Source organism: Erpetoichthys calabaricus, chromosome 5 (assembly GCF_900747795.2).
Source record: "Erpetoichthys calabaricus chromosome 5, fErpCal1.3, whole genome shotgun sequence".
NCBI classification, from domain to species: domain Eukaryota; kingdom Metazoa; phylum Chordata; class Cladistia; order Polypteriformes; family Polypteridae; genus Erpetoichthys; species Erpetoichthys calabaricus.
This window is the reverse complement of record NC_041398.2, coordinates 230,053,727-230,073,629: the sequence shown is the minus strand read 5'-3', so window position 1 is coordinate 230,073,629 and position 19,903 is coordinate 230,053,727.

Sequence of the window (19,903 nt, the reverse complement as noted above, 5' to 3'; positions counted from 1 at the left end):
TGAGAAAAAAGATTCTGTGGTCTGATGAGACAAAAAGTACTGTGTCTGGTGAAGACCATGCATTGCTCATCACTGGCCTAATACCATCTCAATAGTGAAGCATAGTCAAGCAATATCAAGCTGTGGGGGAACTTCTAAGCATTAGGGTCAGAGAGACTGGTCAGAATACAGGGAAGGATAAATTCATCCAAATACAGAAACCTCCATAAAGAAAACCTGCTCCATAGAGCATGTAACCTCAAATTGGGGTGGTGGTTCAACTTTCAGCATGACAATGACCTGAAGCATCTCTGAGTTTCCTTGAGTGGCCTAACATAAAGATGACCTAAAGATGGCAGGTAACAGACGCATCCCATTCAGTCTAATGAAGCCTATGGAGATCTGCCAGGAAAAATGGGATAAACTGTCCCAATGCAGGCATGCAAAGCATTACCTAAGCAGATTTGAAGCTGTGATTGCTGTCTAAGGGGCTTCTGCAAAGTACTCAGTGAAGGGTCTGAATACTTCTATGATTGAGACATTTCAGTTTTTGATTTTTAACAAATGTGCAAACATTCCTGAAAAAATGTTATCACTTCTTCATTATGGGTTATTGAGTGTAGATTCATGGGTCAAAAGGCAAATTTATCAAAAAATTAAGTCAACAATACAATACATGTGCAGAAAGTGAAGGTGTCTAAACACTTTCTTGATTCCACTGTATAGAGTAACTTGTTTTGCTTAAGATCTCCAGTTAATTAAGTTTACTTTTGGAGTATTTTGCACGTGTTTTTGTTGATTTTATTTTAAAATATTTTTCAGATTCTTTTTGCCTCATCTTTGATTACGTACGTCAGTGTCTGAATTTTTCTAGTTGCTATGAACACCTCCTCAGGCTGCCTGGGAGTATGCGTTAATATTTATCCTCATCTGAACTTTATTAGAAAATAAATAAAAGACTTTGATTCCATTTTTAAAATAATGCTAAGTTTTGTATGAATTAAATATTCCCAAATTCACTTCCCATGACTGCTATTCTTGTTTATTCTTACTATGAAAGTTTTCCAATTAATTAACCCCTGCTTTTCTTTAAATGTTTGCGTACTCAATCTTTGCCATTCAGTAAAAGCCGGAACTGTTTTTAACTTAAAGATATTCTCATTGGTCGCCATCGTCTTTAAATGATCCTCTGTAGGCTTTGAAGCGATAAACTATATGAAAGAATCCACAGTATATACAAAAAAGCAATAGATTATTTTGTATACTTCATATAATTTTATGCAATAAAGTACAGAGCCCTGATTAAGTTAAATAATTTAAACCCAACCTGGGCCTGAATTGATCGAGCCTCTCAGAATTACTCTTAGGAATTGCACTGCAAGTCACACTAGAATATAAAATTTCGTTGTGACACTTGAAGCTACTGCTCCACATTCTTCACCATTCATGTTATCAGAGTAGAACATGAGAAGTATTTATGAAACATCTTACACATAATACCAGCTAGGAGTGACAGTTCACATTTGAAAATGAATGGCGTCATGGCTTTACGACATCCTGAGCTGCAAATTAGAACTCATGAAGATGTTTTGTAGTTTTCTGATACCAATGCTAAGGATGGACTACAAAACAATAATAAAAATAATAATATTCAAAATAGTAGCAGTAGAAGAAGAAAGAAAATATGATAAGGCAGGATACCGCGCTAAGTAGCATGTATAGTAAAAGGGGTGAGGCAGCCCTTTGCTGTTATGCAGGAAAAATATGGAAAATTTTAACATAAATATACACCAGGCTAACACTGGCAAACACAGAAAAAAGCTACTAAAAATCTAATGTGTTAATGTAACTTTTTCTCAGCTACATTTTAGTTCTACCCCTAATAAACTAGATATACATAAAGTTATCAAACTCCTTATTAGAATTTACTTTTCTCTGTTTTCTTTTCCGGTTCTTCTGTGGTGATATTCTGTGCCACCACCTCCTAATTAAAGTGCTGTGTGATTTCTGAATGAAAGCAGTTCCTCCTACCTACGACAAGATTCACTGTGATGAATCCTTTAAGGTGAAACTTAAAAAAAAAAATAAAAAAAAAAATACAGTATATATATATATATATATATATATATATATATATATATATATATATATATATAACTATTTAAGACACAAATCAAGATGCAGCTGTAGATGCTGTGGTAAAACTGCACTGAATGTCACTTTATTTAAGGAATTAGAATTGAAAGAGTGAATGAGGTCGGAATAAACAGTTCAAAGTTGCAACTAAGAGTCAAAGAAACCAATGACACAAAACCTTAAACACGGTCAAGGAACAGAGCAAGAGGATCGGAAACCAAAAGTTCACATAACCAGAACGAAGCCCTAAAAAACAATCATAGAAGCAAAAACTAATTCATAACCAGAGAGCCTATAACAAGCAATAAATTCACTAGAGTTTTAGGAAGAATCCGTAAACATGGACAAACCAATGGGGTGACCTTTATACCCTTTGACCTGTGATGTTGTGCCATCTGTGACCTTCTGTTGTCACTCACAACAACCACAATGCAAGAAATCAACACAAAAGTCACAGAAAAGAACAAAATGGTGCTGTGGGATATTATAACTAATAATTAACATAAGTAAACATCCATCCATCCATCCATTTTCCAATCCGCTGAATCCAAACACAGGGTCACGGGAGTCTGCTGGAGCCAATCCCAGCCAACACAGGGCACAAGGCAGGAACCAATCCTGGGCAGGGTGCCAACCCACCACAGCATAAGTAAACATGTATTGAAATAAAAAATAAATGTGACCTTTGTTTTTTTGGATTCTTTAAAAAGTCCCAAAAACAATATATACGTAATTTTTAGAGTCCCTGAAATAGTTTATAAGAGTTCAGTGTTTCTCAAACTATCTACAAGGGGGTGCGAAAAAAAATGGAAATCGAAGTAAAAGCTATTTATTGAAACAAACTTGTTTATTGAAACTGTTTATGGTAGAAAAATCACACAGAGTATGTTGACTATCGGCTCTGTGGTATTAGTGTAAATGACCGCAACAGTGATGTGTCTAAGAGCCGATTCTTTGTAGTGAATGAGAAGAGGTGACTCCTGTCGGGGACAGCCAAATCTTCAGCCGCAGAGAATCCTTGCAGGCAGGGATGGGACTTTATTTTGATGGGCACACCATGCGGCCAATCACATTCAAAGGCAGCCTAGGATCATACCTTTATGTGAAAAAAGGAAGGAGGGCAGATGCCCCGAAGACAGCGAGTGTAGTGGTACAGACCAGGTACACAGAGCGACAGAGAAACGTTTGTCTAAAGTGTGATAATGTTAAGACTTTGGCCTTTATTTGTTTGATTTGTTTGCTGTGGTTCTGTGTTCAGTTGTTCATTTAACAGTTTGATTAAAATGTTAAACAATAGTAACTATGTGTTTTTTTTTTGTAACAAAAAAAAATGCATAAAATAAGAGTTTTATTAAAACTCTGAATAAAAAATTGCTTACCGACACACAATCCATTCATAATTGCTAAATTAGGCTAAAAAAGATGGCTCTGAGTGATACTAAATGAAGAGCCATTTGGGAGCCCTAAGAGCCGGCTCTTCTAAGGGAGCCGAGCCAAAAGAGTCAAGTCTTTGAAAAGAGACGGACCTCCCATCACTAGACCGCAAAATCATTCCACACGTAGGGGACGTAATGACGTAGAATACCGGAAGTGTGGAGAAACTGTGAGGAAATAACGGAAGGCAAACGCTGATCTCTAAAATGGTACTCTTTAAAATTGTTGCATTGATAAATTGGTAAATGGAGCGAGGTACGCAATTGATTATATGTTATTTCATTTATTCTGCTTCTTTGTAAAATGCTAAAAAATGTATGTTTATATTTTTTGTTTATAGTTTTCACGGTGCTTGTGACAGTATAACAACGTTAATAAAGGATATAAAGTTTGAGATGTGAATAAAGATAAAGGCATGAGTCTGCGACTCTCTGCATGTCGATTCAATTAAATCGAGGGCTGCTACAATTCATGGCGTCACTTGTCATTTCAAGACTCATCTAGACACGTGTATAGGCCTGTCCGCCCGTAAGCAAACGTCATAATTCAAGTTCATTCCTCTCTCTTAGCGTTATATGTAACTTCTGTAAGCGCTAATATGTCAGTTATTGTTTTTAGAAATAAAAAGTGATAGTATTTATAATATTTGTAATTTAACTTTATTATTATAGAATGGAATAATTTAAAATGTGGAATTATTGAAATTACTAAAAAATGTCATTAAATTTAATGAAAACTGAAGAAGCGTTTAAATTTACGTATACTTTATCACATGGATTTTAATTTTAAATGTGTCACACGTGTGACTGAATATTTTGATGATAAAAAAATATTAGCAATGCCCCAGTCTGATCCAGACTTGAGCACTTCTACCAATAGTGCATTCCCAAATTAAAATGTAGTGTTGGGTGGATCTCAATATAATCAACAATCTTAAAATGTGCATAAAATCTTTAGGAGGGGGGCACAAAAACTAATCTGAAAAAATGTGACACACATGGAAAAAGGTTGAGAAACACTGGAATTGGAAAGCGAGAGTCAAATCATAACAGATGGGACGCCGGTCACTCAAAAAGCAGGGTTTCTGTATGCAGACACAAGACTATAATACATATGGTAGTATAAGACAAACTAAGAACGAGAATTTAAAGTAAATTGTAACCTTTTCAAGCCAAAGTTCTCGGAAACATTACCCACCTGACCTAACCTTTTCATGAAACCTTTTCTGTCAGGAGCACATTATTGGTTGCATTCAATATTTGTACATATTATAAAGACACAAAAAAGATGGCAGTGATGCTGTCAAAGTAGTGAGTGTGAAGGCAAGCAATGGACAAGGTAATGGTGGTCTGGTTTCCGGAGGAGACTCCATTTAATGTTCAATAAGCAAAAAAAAAAAAAAATTGCACAAACATGCCATTAAAAAAATAGATGTCTTTTGATAGGAAACAAATAAACAAAAATGTCAGAGGCGTGGAGCTCTGTGTCCCTGTGTAGATGGTCCAGTAATGAACACGATCTCCTTGAGTAAGTTTCCTGCCCACAGGAAATGATCTCAGTAATCGTTTGGCTATTTCTCTTCCTCCACTTTAGGGATACAGATAAAACAAAAGTTACCTAGTTGTAAGTAAGTGGATTTTTAAAGTGTCCCTGATGGCTGTGGAAGCATGTGCCAACTATGCTGGACCAATTATTGAGGCAAAAATGTAACCCAAGCTGTGAGGCAGCAACGCTAACCACAGTATATCCCTGTCTTGTGGACAGTGGTGGACAGGAAACAAGAATTTACTACGAAGCCCAACCCCCAAACTCTAATGCATGTGGATTCTTCACTCTTTCTTGTTTGCATCAACTGAAGAGCCTTCGGGGTAATATTATTGAAGTGGTAGGCTCACAAGTCACATACAATTCCATAAAAAATGATATTACCTTTAAGACACAAATATACTGACACATTTCCTGTTTCCTTCTGTGTACATTTGGTGTTTAAACATGTTATTCGACTTAAAATTTTTAATCGAGCACATCTGTCTCATTTCTAATTGTCCAAAATGTTTCCAGAGCAAGATCCATCCTGCAAACATTGCAATCGAGCTCCAGCCTCACTAGGCCACGTTTTGGGTGTGTATCAACTTAACATCATTCTGGACCAAAATCTTTAAATGCCTTTCAGACAGCCTTGGGACCACAATTCCTCCTAACCCACTAACAGCTGTGTTTTGTGAGCTCTCAGATGGGCTTAAAGTAGAGAAGGACAAACAAACTGGAATTTCCTTTACTTCACCATTAGCACATAGACTTATTTTGCTTAACTGGAAAAATCCTAACCCACCTCTGTTAAGTCAATGGGTCACTCGTGTTATATACTATTTGAAATTGGAAACAAATCTAATTCTCTCTTAGAGGATCTATTGATAACTATTTTAAAAACTGGCAGGATCTAATCAATAACATTTTAGAACCAGTAACGGTACACTACATGATAATGTGCAGTGAATACACTTGACTTGAGTATTCCTAGTTTTCATACTCTTTCTCTGTACGTTTAGCATTCGTTTGCTCAGAGTTTGATGCGCTTGCTGGTTCTTGTGCAGCTCTTCTTTTCTGCGCCCTAGCGGTCCACTTCTTCTCTTTTTTTGTTGGCACCTTTTTGCGTTAAAAGAAACGTTTTCGTCTGCTTTAATTCTGTTATCTATTTGAACTTTAGAATACAACAAGGCAGAGGTGTAGCACAGAACTCTGGGTGCTATACATAAGCAGGCTCTTCTCAATCCATGTCTTTCACACGTTCTTTTCATTCCAGGCTTCAATGACCCCCCACCCAGTGGGCCCTGGGTAATCATTACTCTTTCTCCCCCCACTACAACGCCCGTGACCACAGGAGAGCAAGCAGCTCACTGTGTGATGACCACATTGTTCCATATAAGCCCCACCTGGTCCACTGAGGGGCTGAGCGTCTGTTCCAAACAACTGTCAGGGAGTTACTTTTGCTTTAGAAGCTTTGCTCAATATTGTGTGCGTGTGTAGGAAGACATGCCAAGTATAATCAAAATACAGTTAAAAAGAGCAATGAATTATATTATTTTGGAGACGTAAAGCAAAAAAGTGAGTAGGAGTTTTCAATGGTCATTCAGTTTAAGAAGCCCTGGTGTATTAACATATGTTAAAATTTAATATATAGAAATGACTTTTATATATATATATATATATATATATATATATATATATATATATATATATATATATAGCACATTCAAACTAAGTGTTATTGTACATATATTTCCATTATACATATACAAAAAATGTATTAAACTGAATTGTTCACCCTGTGAGTGGCTGGTGTTGTTTTGTGCCTTATATAGTAAGGCAAGTTAGGGCTCCGTGGCTGTGCAAAATAAAATCTGTGTGGCTCAAACTCCGTGGGAGATCCTCCTCTAGCATGCCTGAGAGTTACTGTCCAAGAGCCAAAAACCTCCATTCCTACATACATGAGTAGGGGAGCTGCAGTGACATGTTCGAGAGATAGACCTACCGTCAGCAGGCTGTAATGAAGGCATCTGCACCCATGGCAGTATAAAGAGAGCCTGACTGAGTGAGAGAGGAGATGAAAAAAAGGTGAAAAACCAAAAGTAGAATCGGATCAAGAGAACAAAACAAAAAAAAAAAAAAGAAAGTAGAGTTTTTAGTCGACAGAGAGAATGGACAATTAGGCAAGTAAGCCGGTATGGTGGGCAGGAGGTATGGAGGTCGGGAGTTGGCCCTGAAGTGACAGAATGGTACAGCGCTCATGGGGTAGGGTCTTTCCTGCTGTGCATCAAGGAGGAAGAGCAACAGAAAAACTCAGAAGATTGTCCTGTGTATGCCAATAAGTGACGGTGGTGAGACGATGGAGCCGAACCTGGGACATCTCAGTGGTGAACATGTGAGGTGGTTGGGGCAAAAGACAGTTAATCCAGAGCAGGGTCACGAGGGGCTGCATCCTCTCCTAGCAAGCATAGCACCCAAGGCAAGAACAAACCTTGGACAGGGGGCCGGTCCATCACAGGGGAAAACACTCACACATACACCAACCCACCAGGGCCAATTTAGCTTTGCCAATCCACCTAACTGGCATGTCTTTGGGCTGTGGGAGACAACTTGGGGAAACCCACGCAGTTATGGAAAGAACGTACAAATCCCACGCAGGGAGGGCCAGGGATATGAACCCTGGTCTTCTTACTGTCAGGCAGCAGTGCTACTACTGTACCACCATACTGCCCTAAGGCACACACAGAGACTAAATAATAACCAAAATAGAGTAACAATAACTCATAATACACAACCAAATAATGAACAGAATAATACTATAAAAATCAATGGGAACCAATGAACACAATGAAAAAAGAACAAAGAAGATAAAAAGAAGGGCAGCACGGTGGCGCAGTGGGTAGCGCTGTTGCCTCGCAGTTTGGAGACCTGGGGACCTGGGTTCGCTTCCCAGGTCCTCCCTGCGTGGAGTTTGCATGTTCTCCCCGTGTCTGCGTGGGTTTCCTCCGGGCGCTCCGGTTTCCTCCCACAGTCCAAAGACATGCAGGTTAGGTGGATTGGCGATTCTAAATTGGCCCTAGTGTGTGCTTGGTGTGTTTGTGTGTGTGTCCTGCGGTGGGTTGGCACCCTGCCCAGGATTGGTTCCCCGCCTTGTGCCCTGTGTTGGCTGGGATTGGCTCCAGCAGACCCCCGTGACCCTGTGTTCGGATTCAGCGGGTTGGAAAATGGATGGATGGATGGTTAAAAAGAAGTCCTTCAGACACAGCTGGGTAGACCATAACACATTGTAACACTGTGTAGGTGTATTGTGGACTGCAAGTTTTGAAAGTACATCAATTGAATTTCTAGTTATAGTGGATTTTTTTTGCTTTGTTTTCAGATTATAAATATTACATTTATTTCTATAGCGTATTTTCTTATAATGTATTTAAGTTAAAGTGCTTTACAAGATGTTAAAGAAATAGTTACAAGCAAAGAAAAAAACTAATTAAAATTAGACAAGAATAATAATGAACTAACTTAACTAACTAACTAACTTTAATTAACTTAAATTAAATAGATATTGTAGCTGCATTTACCCAAAATTATGAAACTTCTGCAGCTTCAGTATCCTTAATAGGATTCTGGCAAAAAGCTTAACTCGTTGAAATAATTCCACAGACAAAATATCTTCATTTTTAAAAGCTTTAGTAAAAATTCAAAGTAAAACAGTGCACACAAAAATAAAGAAAAAATTGGTATTTCAAAGTAAAGTTCTTGTTTAACAACTAGCTGTGTAAGCCTGTGCTGTAAAAAGCCCGGGGTCCTAGAAACTATTGATATCATCAGAAAAAAAAAATTGAAATGTAGAGATGTCAGGTATTTAAAAGGAACTACTCTGGGCATCTCTCTCCTAGGTTTTGTTGTGCTGACGTGCTCACCTCACTTGTGTATTAGCGCCGGGAGGAAAAGTAAAAGGGATACCGTTTTGCCGATGTGCTCATCTCGCTTGCGTAAGAAATTCTCTCTTTTCTCACTGGTTTTACTTTGACAACAGAGTCACTTTCTTCTTCTGACTCATTAACTGAGCTTCATGCTGTAGTATCCTCGCACTTCCGGGCCGGACAGACAGACAGACAGACAGACACGCTTCCACGCGTAGACGTTTAGTTTTTTGTTTCCTCGGAGGTGGAGACCTTACCCCAACTCCACCTCGCACTTCCGGGTCGGACAGATACACACACTTCCACGCGTAGACATTTATATATAAGATACGTCTGTTTAAAGCATATAAATCTTGCTTAATTTCTTTAAGTTTGCTCATACAGCTAATAATTACGAAATGTTCAGAAAACTGTATGCTTATTCCATTTTCACATTGTAAATGGGGTTTTCAGTCTCCTGCTGGCACTGGGACCTTTTCTAAACAACAATTGACTCAATTAACACACTGTGTCTTAGTTATAGCAAGAAAATTCTGTCTCAAATTAACTTATAGGGGGTAAGACTATACCATATTCTAATAGCTATTCTTCTACAGAAGTCAAACAAACACTATATGAATTTAACTTCAAGCATTAACTTTCTAAGACTGGCTCTTACAGATATGTAAATAAGAATATTATAGTTCTAATAATATAGAATGTTTTTTAAGTCTCTAAATGTGAATCCAAAAATAAAGTGAGGTGTCCAGATTTGATAGAAAAAATAAATAAAAAAAAACTGTAAGGGTTCCAGGCCAAATGATCAGCTAGCCCCACACTGCATATTCTACCAAATTATAAATGTTCTTAAGTTGTTCTTCATTGATTTTTTTAGGCTTCGCCTTAGAGGATTGGCCATGATGGGTTTGAAGTTTGGGTATTTGCTTTCATTCAAACATCACAGGTGGCTGCACAGGACTTTGACCAGGTGATGGTGGCACAGAACGCCACCACAGAAGAACCAGATAAGAAAACTGTGAAAAGTAAATTCTAATAAAGAGTGTGATAATTCTATGCATATCTAGAAAACAGAGGAAAGTAGAGATTAATAAAGATTACAGATTAATTGAAGTTTATGAGAATTCTATGTATATGTACTTCATTAAGGGTGGAACTAAACTGCATCTATGAAACATGCTAAATTATAAGAGCGGGTTTAGGGTTTTTTTAACACTAAAATCCCTGAAACCTGTGAAAAAAAATTTGTAATCCCAGGCCACCTTAAATTCCTTTGCACCTCCTCATCAGTGTCTTTGTTTTGTAAATGTGTCGATCAGCACAAACAGCAAGCAGCCTGCTATCCCATCCCACCCCATCGATGCAGCTGAAGTGAGACGCTCAATTCTTAGAGCTCAAGTCTGTTTATCTGGGTGTGAAGTGCCTGGAATTGTATAGGGTAAATAATGTATTGCTATTTGGAATGCATACATTTCATGTGTGTTCCATGTCTATGATTTGGATAAATGTAGGATTACAGGAGGCAAGAAATGTTGAATACATAACTAAAACCACATTTTTTTCATGATATAAATAATGACAAAATGCTGACATGAAGTGTATAATGTGTGAAGACTGAAGTCCAAATATCAAATAAACACTTTCACAAAAGGTATATCAAAACAAGTGTGCTTTTATTCAAGAGTATAACCAAAGAAAAAGAAATTATGCAATTTACATGTTGCTGTCAATATGTAAAAACTGAAGCCCAGATACCTGTTGCATAGCTGGTGTAGAGGTAAGAATGGCTGCTTCTAAATCAAGAGGTTGCGGGTTTGATCCCAGGTTTAAAGTTTTGAGTAGTTAGCTGGTGTTATTATACTATTCCATAATAAGGTATGACTTGAAAAGTAGGAATATATGCACTCCAAAATATAGAATTATTTTATATATTATATAGAATATATTATATTATATATTATATATATTAGAAGATTATTTAAAGCGTTATACAACATAAGAAGTTTTTTAAAGTCGGTTCTGCCCCTGTTAGGTATTCATCCACTACCTATCCACTTTATTGACGTCACGGCTGTGAAAGGTACCATTAACCCATTCTAGTAGTGTTACCTCCAGTACCACTAGTCAGTTAGATGTGCTCAGATTTCCTTTTTCTAACTAAGATTCTTGCTGCTGACTGATGTCTTTCTTAGGCAGACTAGTTAGTACTCCTAAAAACAGCATCTATATTTGATCTAACAATTGCAATGTTCCTTAAATTCTTAGTAATATAGTTAATATGTGATTTAAAGTTTAGGTCAAGGTTAATGATAACAAATATCATATATACTCACGTTTAAGTTGGGTCTTGAAACCCGAAAAATCGATCATAAAATCAGACCTCGACTTATATGCCCATTCAAAAATGCGCCATTTAAATTTTTTTTTTTTTTTACATCTTCTTGCCTTCTCCAATCTCTCATCAGTTTCTCAGACACATCGAATTTTGTTGCAGCAGCACAGTTACCATGTTTAATTTAAGACCAGTTTCATATTTTCTTCTGATCAAACACTCCATCGTAGGAAGGGATGCTCTTACGATAAAGGTGTGAGATACGAAAAACATAAATCAGTACAAACGTTGCTTCGGAATAGTTCGGGTATTACCATGTGGTCACGTAGGCACAATAGAGAGAGAGAGAGGTTAGGAGCGTGCGATGATACAGCACATTGCCACACCCACATAGATAAAAAAGGAAGTGTGCTCCATGGTTCTCTCTGAGGTGGACGTTAGCATATCATAATCTCTTGGACCAATAGCGTGAGTTTTCCGCATTCAATTTATACGACCGAAATTATAAAATACCAGAAATTATATGGTACAATCTACTACATAAAAGCGGTCGGGATTGTCCTTCTGTCCCGTGAGTGCAAAGCGTAGCGGTATTCCACTTATCACAGACTTACTACTTGCGGCTTGTGGTACGAAGCAACGCGATGTGAGCAGAGTTCTGGTGCTCCCATTGTTCCCTTGCTTTTGTGCGCGATGCGCTGGAACAATAGACAAAATTATGTCTCCTAAAATAATTAATGTTGATGGAGTACAAATGCCTCACCGCGTAGTAAATATCATGGGAGATGGTGCTTGCTTATTCTCATCTATAACTTATTTAGTGCATGAAACTCTGTCGTTAGCGATACAGATTCGGGCTGACATTGTACGACTTTGGACAGGCACTCGAGGGGATAAAAAAACTTAGGTTTTCGGGAGATGTTATGAATGGGCACTTTGATGTTCTCATTCCCCTACACTTACATGCCTGATGTACACATGGAGCGCACACAAATTGAGGATAAAAGTCGGTCACCTTAAAAGGCGGGTGAGCCTAGTCATGTCCTAACTTATCCACGGGAAAACTTATCGGTGAGTATATACGGTATATAATTCTTTACATTCACCATAACTTTAAATGCTAAGTGATCAAGTATATTTCTAATACCCTTTTTATTTATATTCTTTTCTAATGGCTGTGATTCCAGTTTTTTGCTTATGAAGCTTGAAAAAATTACCACTCATTAATACAGAGAGCACCAGGTCCATCAGGTGCTATAGGTAGGTAAAGCTACAAGTCATCTGCATAGCTGTGGTACTTCACCTTGAGTGACTAGATTAGATTACAGATTGGATTTGTTAGCTTTAGGATTACTCTTTAGGTAAACCCTTGTCACTTCATTTTTGGCTTTTTTCTTGTTTGCCTTATGTTTTCTCTTCTTTTTTGTTTATGTTAATATATTTTTATTTACAAATGTTTGTTTGCCATGTCACTCAAGTTAGATGTTTAATGGTTTACCCTGTCCATTGAAGGGCATTTTGTTTTGTGCATTTTGAACATCTGAAGTATTTTTTTTAAACTTGATAAGTGATTTCCTTATTTGCTATATCTGCTAAAATGAACTTTTTTCCCAGCTTCCCATGATTGTTTGCAAGGCCACCATGACATCACAGAGTGGTAGCAGCCATGTTAGATGGGATTGTCACCACCTGATCTGCACTAACTACCCAATTCGCATACTGTAGTCCACCTCACACTTTATGATGCTATTTCATGCATGTGGGAACAATTTACAATCTATATATACATGTTGTCACTACTCAGTCGGGACTCCAGCCAGATATGCACCCCTAATGCAGTGTTTTCAATTGGATGGGTGCATGAGCTGACCATAATGAGTATATTATAAAAATACTTTGTTGTTCTGCAAAGACCCATGCTCTGTTGTTTTTGTTCTGATAGATTAAGAGAGTAAGCTCGTTATACTTCATGCTATGTAGTGCACATCAGGTAGTGACAGGGATAGCCCCCCCTGAGTATATATGTTATGAGCCCTGTGGGTGTTAGTTAACTGGTTTGCCACAGAGATAGGAGCTCAGGAGATGCAAAGAGAGATAAAGAGCTCAGAGTATCACTTTATCTTTGTGAGGCATGTTGGCACATTGGTTAGCACTGCTGCTTCACAGCTCTGGTTACATTTTTGGGTTAAATAATCAGTCCAGTACAGTTGGAAGATGCCTCCCTAACCCTCAGGATCACCTAAAAGACAATTTCACCATTATAATCCACTCAAGACTAGTTCAGTTTCTCCTTTCATGAACTTCAGGTGAATCAAATTTGTCAGGGTTCACTTATCACCATATGGTCTCTGATTAATTTCATTTAATTAGCTGGCCTTTTTTTCATCATCTATTATTATGAATTTAGAAACTCTTATTATGAATTTTGTGTAACTCTCTTTTGTTGTTTCCCTATTAATTTGCACATTTTGTGTCATTTCTGTCCTTTATTGCATCCTAATAATAACAACAACAAGAAAAACACATGGCCCAGAATGCACAGAGGCTGCCAAAATTTCAGCATCAAACCCACCAAGGTTCTCATCAAATACATAAGTGAGAACATTTGTCTGTCCTGATGTTCGTCACAGTGCAATCACTAAGCGCGAGGAAGAGTAAATATCCAAAAACTACAGTGTCTGTGATTAATAAAAAATTTAAATGTGTGAAAATGCTTTGAAAAATTAAAGAAACCCCCAAAACAGTAAATTCTAATTTAATTTGAAAAAAAAATGAACTCCCTTTCGAATTCAATCGACTTTCATTTCCAGTACATCTTGCATTTCCAATGTCCATAAGTAAAGTGTAAGGACAATCACTTAAAGTTACTGGAGTTTACCACAAAGAACCACGCTGTTCACACAGCCAGCTATATGTCACCTGTTCCAGAGCAGGATCAGGAAAAAATGTATACATTTTCATTCCTAATGGTGAAATGAAGAATGTAGCGTATCATAAGGCACTCTAAATGATTCACAGCAACTATAGTCCATTATTTGTTACTAATGCCAGTTTGAGTTTTGAACAATATTTGAATAATAAATTAACAGTCAAATAATAAATGGAAACTGTTTCACTTTTTTCCAACCCAAACGAAAGCCAAGCAACCCTGCTAGTTAATAATAAGTTTAATAAGCAGAACACCTGAAAAATCAGAATGAAAATTATGATTATGATAGTCTCACAAACCAAGCTTAAAAAACACTAAATTATCCCCATGTAACACACATAAAAAAACTGCCAAACCTAGTATAATATTTACTTTTGAGAGTGGGAAATAATAGCTTGTTTAATTAGACCAAGAGTCCAATTATATGAGAAATTGCTTAGAACAAAAACCTGCAGCCACGGGGGGACCCCAGGACTGAATTTGTGCACCACTCATTTCATTATTTCGTTGCTCTCATCTAAATCCTTAGTTTAAGCTTTTGTTATCCTAAGAGAAATCTCGGGCTCACTGAATCACGTCTCACTTGCACAGCACATGTATGCATTTAATCCCACTTATGAAGTGCATGCCCTTATGCTTTTCTTTCCCACACATGCCACTATTCCCATTTGCTTAATTAAAATGCCTTTTAAATTAGAAGCTGCCACTAATATTGTTGATTGACTTTACAGCTTTCAACAATTAAAAGAGAGCTTTACTGTGCTTTAAAAACAGAATGACAATGCTGTTTTTAACCATGTGATTTTCTAGTAAAGCATGCTCTATTGTCATGTAAAGCAATAAATTCTGTGTTAAATTTAAAAATCGCTGTGATCCAGCGATTTACGATCACAGAATTCATTTACATAATCTTACCAAGACTTTACAGAAGTGAAACAGCCTGACTCAATAAAAAGTTTATGAGCGGGTAGAAAGGTTTAAAGTGGATAGAACAAGTGTAACCGACGAAGCTCAATCTGGTCTCCCATCAACACTGCACACACAAACCCACATCAACAAGGTGAGTGCCTTCATCAGAGAAGAGTGACCATTGTTGCTACGGCACATGCAAATAGTGCATAATGACTTGGGGTGCCATACAATTTGCACAAAATGGGCACCCAAACAGCTTATTGATCTGCACAAGCCAACATCTTTCGGTACATTTCATCAGGTTTCATTCCATCTGCCCAAAGAAATCTCACTATAGTGCGCTGTACAACAATGGTGCAATTCCGCAGCAGAGCGTCCATGTTCATTTGACTTTGGCTTCAAGTAGACTAACAGCAGAGTGCTGTACTGTGCATGTTTGAACTACCCATAAGCCATTGCAAATGTGATGTAATGCATTACCTTCCATCTGTTGCGGTTACCATGTAATTTCCAAATTGCATTTACTTTCTGATTTACACTTGTATGTATATATATTGTCACACACGTGTATGAGGCAGCTAAAGGGCCTGAGTAATGGTAATTACACCACCGACCAGGGGGTGTCGGGGTGTGCTAACTGTCTTTCTCAGTTACTTGCAGACCATTCCTGAGAAATCCCACCAGGTTCCGTCACCCTCGATGACGTCACTTCCAGTTCCGGCCCCAAAGATGATGTCACTTCCTTAACGGGCCTTAAAAGCCGCCATCTTGACTGTCTCTGATGAGTTCTGTTTTGGACTCAGTAGTTTTAACATTTCTGTTCAATTATTGCAATTTTAGCAGTCATGATACAATATACAGGTGGCTGCCCCAAACCTTTATCATGTCTTTTGGCATTATTTGTCACTATATATATATATATATATATTGTCATGCTTGGGTCACAGATTTGCACAGAGACACAGGAGCTTGTAGAAAAGAAAGGAACTTTATTCAAAACACTGCAAACAAAACATTTGTATCTTTTCAAAAGTTTAAACGTGCTCCTCCATGACAAGTCAGAGAGACAGTTTCCCCAGGAGGAGAGAATGTCTGAGAGAGAGATAAGGAGAAGCAAGCAATCAGTTTAACAAATAGAGAGAAGCCCGTGCAGGCTTTTTAAGAAGGCGGAATACTGTGCGAGAGGCATATTACACGACAGAACCGGCTAGAAGTGAAAGGAGGAATGTGAAGGTAATCTGTCTGTTTCTTAGGGGTTTTCCCAAGGGCGTCTGTAACTTTTGGGGGTGCGATCAGCTTCGCAGCTCACAATATATATATATATATATATATATATATAGTAAATACTGTATATTATATATATGGATATCAGCACCCAGTGGGAAGCAGGGCATGCTGTATAATGTAGTCCTGCTGGGGCCACTGGGTACCGCAAGAATACAAAAGGGTAAAGTATAATATAGAGCTCTACCAAGACAAAACAAGGATCAGTAATTTAGTTTACAGAAATTCTACATACAGAATTGAGACACTGCACAGAATTTGAAGTTTGCCTATGTGCCTGGATTTTAGCCCAGGCTTTGAGAGTTTCTATAGGGTTTTCTGACTGACTAGGCTGCCCACAGATTCACTAATTCATATTGTACCATGACATGTCCCTATAAAAGTCCAATTACACATAGCTTAAAATTCTGCTGAGTTGTTAAAACAATGAACATCTGTCCCAGACAGATGCAGCTTCATTATCTGTTATCAAGTGCCATTGCAAAAGTCAAATGCCTTCTACCTGCCTGTTTGCTACTTCAGCTTCTAAGAGAGAATCATTCTATACAGAAATAATACAGTGTCACAAAAGCAGACCACAGACATCAAAAAAAGGTTTGGGGCAACCACCCGTATATTGTGCCTTGGCTGCAAATGTGTTGAATTGGTTGTGATGTTCACAGGTTTGAGTCCAAAACAGAACTGAATGCAAAATGAAAAGATGGCAGCTTTAAAGCCAGAGACAGGAAGTGACATCATTGGGACCAGAAATGGAAGTGCCGTCTTCTGGACCGGAAATGACATCATCACTGGAGTCAGAACCGGAAGTGATGTCATTCATGCCTTCGGTACCGGAATTGACGTCATCACTGGTGCTAGGACCTAGTGAGATTTCCCGTGGATGGTCTGCAGAAGATTAAGAAAGAGAGTTAGTGCAGCTCACCACCCCCAGGTCTGGCGTGGTAGTACCATTTTTAAGGCCTTTCAGCTGTCTCCCAATCACACATGTGTGACAACAGAAACACTTGACAATTTTAAGAAAATAAGTTTATACTTTTCAACATTTCTGCTTTCCCCTCTTTTCATCCATTTTGGATATGTTATGGCTATACTTTTGATAAAAAGGAAATGAAAGGTCAGAATCTTTGGGGACTGCCATATGTACCACAAGAGTAGGTGGAGTAGTGCAGTGAGAACAGAAAGAAACTAAAACTGAAAACTTGACTAAGCCAAACAGTACTATGAAAATAACAACAAGTCCTGTAATAAACATACGGTAAAGAGTCTCTTTATCCACCCAGGTATCCAACTCATCCAATGTGTCACCCAATGGTCATTTGATTCTTTACAGGAGAAAAATGGTTTATGAAGTTTGTCTGTTGCAGAAAGGATATGACTTACTACAGATGTGATATTAGAGAATGTGCCGACTACAAAAGTGAAACATTAGCTTCTGATCACAAAATGGGTTCCACTTTTAGGCGAAATGACTGTGTCCAGAGCCATCCTATTCTGAAGAGCAACGGTACACATTTCTGATGACATCTCACTGATCTCTTGTGCAGTTCAGTTGGTGACAGTCTTCAATGCTTGAGCCAGCAAATTAAAACCAGAGTCCAGTCAGTGTATCCATGTGGCATTATTACAGTTAAAGAAAATCATGGATGCAAAAAAACACTTAATTTTTAATATCTGTTAGAAATTATAACTGAAAAATACCAAAGAACATGTGACTGTTTCCTTGCCAAGATATACCCAGTTGTTAAACTATATTAAAAAAGTCTTTTAGGGAACCTAGTTATGGACAGGCTGCCCTAAGAACATAATTCTTCTCTCCTCCTTCAGGATCACAGTTGTTCTGTCTCACTGTCTCTGCCCAGGCCCTCCGTGTAAATAGCAGCACACTGTGAACTAATTAGGTCAGCAAATGAAAATCTGAAAACATTATGTCGCCCTCACTGCCAAAAGAGCCACTCTGTACCCTGAAACATATTAGCATTATGAAAAGAGCATCGTTACTGCGGACATAATGAATATTAACTAGAAAAAAAAAAGTCAATTCAATGTCACAAAAATAGAACATCAACACCATTGTTGGCTTGAGAGTAATCAAAAGACAAAGGAGCCAATAAAAGCAGTTAAAAGTCTTTGGGGAAATTCAACATAAAAGATGAGAAGCTGAAACAAAATCCAAAAGAAGAAATAAAAAAAAACACAAATTACAGAATCGATTCAAGGATACACATTCATCTCTGGGAATAATTCTTTAGCGGCCTGTGGAATTTGGAAATACACTCCGTATTGGCCTCCTTAAAGGAATACGCCACCCAAAAATGTGTCATGTTTTCATAAGAACAGAAATAACAAAGTTTATAAATAACCAACACTGGACATCAGCAAACAATATCAAAAATGTCCATGAAAAAAAATCTTAACTTGTGTGACTTAATTAATAATAATAATAATAATAATGATAATAATAATACATTTTATTTACAGTATCTCACAAAAGTGAGTACACCTCTCACATTTTTGTAAATATTTTATTATATCTTTTCATGGGACAACACTGAAGATATGACACTTTGATACAATGTAAAGTAGTAAAGAGAGCCATTGTTGGAGCAATGTTTGACGCACAGAAAATAAAAAGATCAATTTAAATTGTGATGGGTTTCAAGAGCAATAAGTTTATTTTAGAGCAGGGGTCCTGGAGGGCCGCAGTGGCTGCAGGTTTTTGCTCCAACCCAGTTGCTTAATAAGAAGCACTTATTGCTCAAGTAACACTTCTGCTTCACTTTAGTTGTCTCGCTTGTTAAGAGTTTGAACCCTTATTGCTTATTTTAGTCTTAAACAGCCATGTTCTTGGTTTTTAACTGCTCCTAATTAGCAATAACATGTAAATGTCACAAGAGACCAGTATTTCTCCATTTAGCTTGTTACCATTTACACCTCTGTGTATTTATCATGCGCTATTGTGTTTAATTAAATACTTGGAAGGAAAGTGAAGAGAAAAAAGTGAAGGACTGAGAACTACTCCTCCATTTTAGCCTTCAAATCATTTGGATGATATCCGTAGGATATGAGAAAGACCTGACCTAGCAGAATTAAAGCTCTAACAAGCCATGAAATTAAATTATTGGCAAGAATTGCTTTCTAATTAAGTAACCGGTTTAGAACAGAAACCTGCAGCCACTGCGGCCCTCCAGGACTGTGATTGAGGACCCCTGTGTTAGAGGTTGTAAAAAGTTGAAAGAACTGAAAGTTCTCTTTCAAGCCTCTTGGTTACAATCACAATCTGTCAGTCCATTCGGACTCAATGGTGCCAGGAGAATAATTTCACCCTTAGTATCAGTAAAACCACAATGCTGGTTGTTGAATTCAGAAAGCAGAATGTAGATCACACTGTCATTTCATGCCATTGAAAGAGTGAGCAACTTTAAATTTCACGAAGTGACCATCACTGACAAA